Consider the following 6,829-nt stretch of genomic DNA (forward strand, 5'->3'; position numbering starts at 1 on the left):
AAAGCCAGGGTACCTTTTTGGCTGGGCTTGTATAGGCCCCAGGGTCGATAGCCTGGTACCTACCTATGAACCTATATATATATATATATATATATATATATATATATATATATATATACATATATGTATTATAGACTTCATGAACATTTTTGGGACTTGTGTTCTGCTCAGTGTTGGAGCAGCCATTTGTGACATTTGTACTTTTTTAACCCCATGATTTTGTGTTGGATCAAGTGAATAATCACAGAATTAAATCAATACTCTTGAAAGCCTTCAGTTTCAGTTCTGCAGACAAAGACACTTACATTTTCCTGAACCAGTGTGTAAGTGAGCTTTCTAGCCCAGTCAGAAAATATTTTAGAAAGATATTTGTTGTGTTTAAAGGACTTCTCACCCCATATCAAAGAAATTATTGAATTCTTGTTGACAAGCATAAAGTAATTAACAGTACGCCACATGAACAAAGCACCTCAAAGGGGATCTTAGGGGCCACAAGTGCTCTGCTTCCAAAGCTAAACTCACATTGCCATCCACATACTCATACACTGGCTGCATAGTACTCATTCAGCCTAAGAAATACATATGTAATAGTAGACAAGGCTAAAAAGCAGACTACTTGGCCCTGTGCTCTTTCATAAACAGTACAGAATCATAGCACTATTCCAATCTTTACACCAAACCTTGTATTCACAGATAAGCACCAAGCAGGCATGCATGAGGTTACATAATGGGATTGATCAGATATCTATCAGGGCCAGCATACTAATAAAATACTGAGCAAAGGACTGCATAGTGAGCCACATGGATCACTTTACAGCGAAGAACACAGCAAATGAATATCATGACAGCTGGCTCTGTGACCAGTGTCAAGAATGTCACTGCCTAGGGAGGCTAGCATGACACAGATCATGTTTCCACGTACACAATGAAGCACAAAAAGACTGCCTACATAGGGTCAGCAAAAAAAGTGTCAAGCCAGTTCAATACTGCAATATGGAAGAAAAATGAAGATGGCAAAATGGGAAATGTTTCAAAAACAAATTGCAAACGTAAGGCAGATTTTTCCTAGTTCATTGTATTTCTGAAACATCATTTTTTTCATCACCACTCTACTTCTGTCTCTATCTTGAGCCTTAAATGTTTTGTGCACTTTAATCACTTCTTCCCTGCAAGATGTAGAAACATGGTACAATGCACTTTCACAGGATTTCTGGCTGTTCCAGCTGCAGTCAAGAAAAAATGAACTACTTGGGCAACAATTTCCAATTCTCAGACAAATTCTTTGGAAGAGTAAGAGAGATTTCCTGGAACATATCAGAAACATATTTCTTATGTTGTGTCCTGTGTGCTCCTGAATAAACAAATTAATCCTGCTTTATTTATGACCACTTTTGACTTTATGTTTGACACCATGTGATACTGGGACTCTTAACTATGAAATAATGTGATGAACATGAATTGCTCTTTTATTTTACCTGCATGTGCAACAATACACTGAAATTAGACTTTGCATCCTAGGTCTGTAAAGGTGCCAAACCTCATATGTTACTATGTCATATCTACCTAACACACATTAATCTCCAAGCAAAGTTACCTATTCCTCATTACTATAACCAAAGGTATTAATGATCAAGTTGGCATCTCTCGTCTCTCAATAATTACAATTTAAAATGAGATAACATTGTTAAATTTAACAACACAGGAGCAGATAACTTGGCTACGACTGGCATGACCATCAGTTATTCCTTTTAATACAGGAATTAGGACAACTCAGTAGATTACATATTACAGCTGGACTGCTGGCTATCATACCAGATATGGTGTTAAATGCTCTAGCTACAGTATTTAAGACTTCTTTCAGGATCTGCTCCAGGAGAAAAAGAATATTGCTATTTTCATAAAGCAGTTTCTTGGTCATGCCATTGCTTGGCCATCTGATCAATACAGCAGCTACCTCAGCAGGAGCCTGCAAGGTAACTATCATCTCCACAGGCCTTTTCCTCTGGGCCTGCCTGGACTATAGAGATTCCTCCAGTGATTCCTCATTCCTATATGGTAGTAGCTTAGCCCACTGGAGATCCTCCTGTATCAATGAAACAGTTTTTAGTCGTTTAAATTTGTGCTATGAATACTTTTAAATTATTACTACACTGGATGTTATGTGGCTGTGAGTATATTACAAAACACAATGGGTCATCACAGTGTGTTACTTGTAATGCTTTTGTTTGGAGGCAACATTTAAGGAATAAATGACAACATTTGTGCAGCTGAATATGCAAGCAAAACAATAATGTACTACATGCACATAATGGACACAAGTAGCCCATCATCATTATGCTCTAACACTTTATAAAGCTTAACACTTTCTCCATACTGGACACCAAGTTCTAGAGTTCTATTTATATCACACATAGGGAAATGCCAGTCCTTATACCATTCATAAAAAGCCCTAAATCCCTACTAGTAGAAGAAACAATATGGAAATGTTTAGGCAGCATTACATGACCCTAACTTGCCCTGCTCTGTTGCTGTGCTTATGGATTGGTCCAGATGATTCATTCTGTGAAAAGAGGTCTTCAGTTACACAATAGCACTGGGAATGTTTTCGTTGTTTATACTTAATACTGTAACTTTCTTTATTCATATCTATTTGCTGTTCTATTTTAAGTGTTATTTTCATACGATCACAGGAAGTTACTAGGCTAATAGCTCTAGGGCCCTTACAAGCCTAGCCAAGTTCTACCCTTATTTCCACGATCAGCACCTATTGCCCCTGTCCAAGAGGGACACAGGTGGAACCACTGGGGTGAATTTACAGTTACCCATCCAATTGTCCACATTGCATTTGAAGAGGGCCAATGAGGTGCTCTGTTTGACATGAAGTGGGAGTCTGTTCTAATGGCATGGTAATGTCTGGAAGACAAATCTCTCCCACAAGAAGGTTCTAGTAGTGTCACATACCATGTTAAGGTCTTTAGAGTGAGTAACCCATGTACCATTTCACTTATGGAAATGCAGCATTTCTAATAAAGCAAGGTCAGAGATTGCCTTGTATGCAAGGCAGAGATCACCTCTGAGTAGTCTGTATGAAACAGAATAAAGTGACAGTGATTTCAGATGATCCACATAGGGCAGATGCTGAAGACCTAGAATTGTCCTTGTGAGAAACCTCTGTGGTCTCGCCAGTTGCTGCAGGTGCTTGGAAGGGTACATACCAAAAGGGGCATTGTACTCAATTATTGGCCTAATGAGGGAAGAATATAGCGAGGTTATAACTTCTTTTTTTCTAGAGGCAATAACCTTACTTATAAGATGAGCAATACAGACTGCCAGATAAGAGCACTAGTTTATGAAGATGGCTTTAGTCACTATCTAAACAAGTATTTTAACAAAGCACATTTACTCTAAGACACGTTAGTCTGTGTCAAATTACATCACCTACAGCAAATGTCTAAAAATGAATGTTAACTGTGCCATATTCAGGAGTCAAACAAACCTAGCATGCTTACTAGTAACCATGGAGATCAATGAACTTTTATAATGGAGTCTTTGCTAATGTGCAAACAAGGCCTGACCATACCCTAACTATGTTCACATGCCATAATAACCTATAAATAGATGATCATTCACAATTTGCAATCATATTTCATGCAGCACTATAATGTTGTTGCTCAAGGATGCTATGATGATACAGATTGCAAAGTGTCTTTCAGTTAAGCAAGGAGGAACTGCAACACATATAACCACTAATACACCACTTGTGAAGCTGTACCAGACTATAACACTGTTACTCATTCAGAGTTTGAACATTTACACGCTTAAGCCACAAAGTTACACACAACAGTATACAAATACAATATCACGGTCCACATAATTTTTGAATACATTCCTGCAAAATGCGCTTGTAGGTGAATAACCTTTTATTATTATTATTATTTGACCCTTAATGAACATTTTTGGTGGGTCATTTAGGACCTGTCTCCTTCACTGAGAAGGTTCCATCAGTTGTTCCCACTGCAGGTCACCAAACTGAACCTGGACCTGGAGACTGGTTAAGAACATGCCCAATGGATGGTGCAGCTTAGCAGCAAAGTCCTCATGGGCATCAGTCATTTAGAGAAGGAATTATTTAATCTCCAAATAAATGATCTTATTATAAAAAGGTACAACTTCAGTATGTTCTTCTGATAGTTAACAAGCTCTGTAAATATACCCAACACTAGAATGTGGCTGTACAGTCATTCCTACCACCAATAAATGTTACATGTTAAATGTTGATGGGGGTGATTCACATCCCCGAGTCATGAAATATGTGTTACATGTTTGTGCTGGAAGCATGTACCTACAACTGTCCTGAGAATATCCTGACACCTGTCCAAATGATGGCAGCTGTGTCTTCACAAATCTGTACTTTTTTTGAATAATGTTATGTTTATAGCTAATATCACTCATATTCAGGACATGCAGATATTAGTGGGCCCTGCAGAGATCACATAATCATAACATTTGATGTGTGGTTATTATGTTAATCTGCGTGTTTTCTCTACATATAGCATACCGTGGCATACATGTGTCTACCAGAAACTGCCATTCAGCTAGTGCTTGGAATTCTGGGTATTCCACTCTCCCATTCAATGTTTTTTTTCTTAATGTACTGTATCTTCAATGCCACTAATTTTGTCCTGATGTTCTGCACTGAACACCATGAGAATGAGAACCTTGATTTTTGAAGTCATGGAGGTAAGAAATTTTTCTTCCACACATCTTGATGAGCTGAGAGATTATACAGCCACAGATCCAGTTTTACAAAGGCTCAACCACTTTATCAGTCAAGGATGGCCATCAAAGCAATCCAGTTTACCTCAATAAGTGCAACCTAATTTTCCATACAGAGATGAGATTTTGTCTGTCAATGGTATCATTATGAAAGGTCCAAAAGTAATTGTTCCAAAATCCTTACAACAGCAGTACATTACTATCTTGCATTGTGGTCACCCAGGAACTGACTCTACCAAATGAAGGGGGAGAGGACTAGTATTTTGACCGTCTATGTTACAAAACATTGAGACAGCACTTCTATCTTGTTTCATGTGTAATAGTACTAAGCCACATCAACAGAAAGAACCACTTCATCTAAACCAGATTCCTGAACTACTTTGGTCAACAGTAACCACTGACATTTTTGAGTGGAATGGTCAACATTATTTGGCGTTAGTAGACTCTTATTCCAATTGGCTTGGGATTGACCTACTTTCTAACCTAGCATCTAGTACTGTCATTACTAAGATGAAGCATCATTTTGCAGTCCATGGTAGTCCGCACAAAGTTATTTCTGACAGTGGCACGCAGTTTACAAGCCAACAGTTCAAAAAATTTGCCAAAGATATCCACACTCAAATGATTTGGCAGAACATGCAGTTCAAAGTGCAAAACAGTTACTAGAGAAGTCAAAACAAGACCATAGTGATTTTTCCCTGAATCTTTTGAATCTTAGAAGTCTCTGAGAAGGTGAACTAAGATGTTTATCACAAGGAATATTTCTGTTGAGACAAACCAGAACCACGTTACCAATCAGTAGTCAGTTGTTGGTTCCATGTGTCAAGAACAACAGGTCAGTGAAAACCAATCTGTTTGAAGAAGCATTTAACCCAGAAGTGCTAATATGATGAGACCAGCAAACCGCTCAATCCATTACAAGAAGGAGAAGTGGTAAGGATGCAAATGTCCAAAGTTTATGATCGGATTGGAGTCGTGAAATGTATTTGCCCAGAGCCGAGATCATACATTGTGGAATCACAAGGAGCAGAGTTTAGGTAAAATCAGAAACATTTGATGCATTGTCTTAGCCTATACCACAACACATAACCTGTGAGAAAGACTCTTTATTTCAGAGTGAATTGTCCAGTGTTCCAGTTGCAGAGGAAGTTCCAGAGGTCATTCCCATTCCTGTGACAAATCCTGAAGTTCCTGATAGGAGTTGTTCACCAAAGACTGTCCCTGTTGCTAAATTCAGTTTAGATTGTTATGTTACCACTTCTGGTCATATCTCCAGACCATGTAACAGATACACAGCAACCTGTACATGAACACTGTGTTTTGTTTCTAATGTCTGTAATAATACATGTCTAACGCTAATGCTGTTTTTACTAAGGGCAATCTTTTTAAGAGGGAGGATGTAAGTCAGTGTGTGTGTATGTACCTTTAAGAAGCTATCCAAGGGCTTGCACAAGTGTATAAATACTGAGCACATGTGAGCCTGACTGCCATTTTGTAGTAAGCTATTGAGATGTAAGCATGTATGTATGTAAGCTCTGTCTGTTAATCAGTTTGTTTATATTTTATGATGCTGCTATCCATCCTGATGTGTTTTTATGTATTAAAGCAGCTAAATGAAATACCCCACCTACTTGTCATCTATGTTAGAGGGGGACAAGCTACAGGATCCCTTACAAGCCTAGCCAATATAACCAGATTTTATCCAATATATGGCCCCTAGGGCAAGATGATGGCATGGATCTGTGCCTATGCATTTAGCATCTTACAGATCGCCCATGTACATAAGGGATATAGGCACTACCCTAGGTGAGACTTTCTGATTCCACATCCATTAATCCAAACTGTGTTTGAAGAGGGCCAGGGAAGGGCTGTACTTAATGTACAAACTGTGTTTGGAGAGGGCCAGTGAAGGGCTGTACTTAATGTGAATAGGAAGCCTGTTCCAAAGAAGGGACAATCTCTGAGACACATATCTGTCTCTCCAGCCTGTTTTGTTTGAGTCACTGACTAAACTTAGATTCCTAGATTGGGTGACCTTTGTACTGTTTGAATT

Source organism: Protopterus annectens, chromosome 16.part0 (assembly GCF_019279795.1).
Source record: "Protopterus annectens isolate FY-2018-M chromosome 16.part0, PAN1.0, whole genome shotgun sequence".
In the NCBI taxonomy this organism is placed as follows: Eukaryota; Metazoa; Chordata; order Ceratodontiformes; family Protopteridae; genus Protopterus; species Protopterus annectens.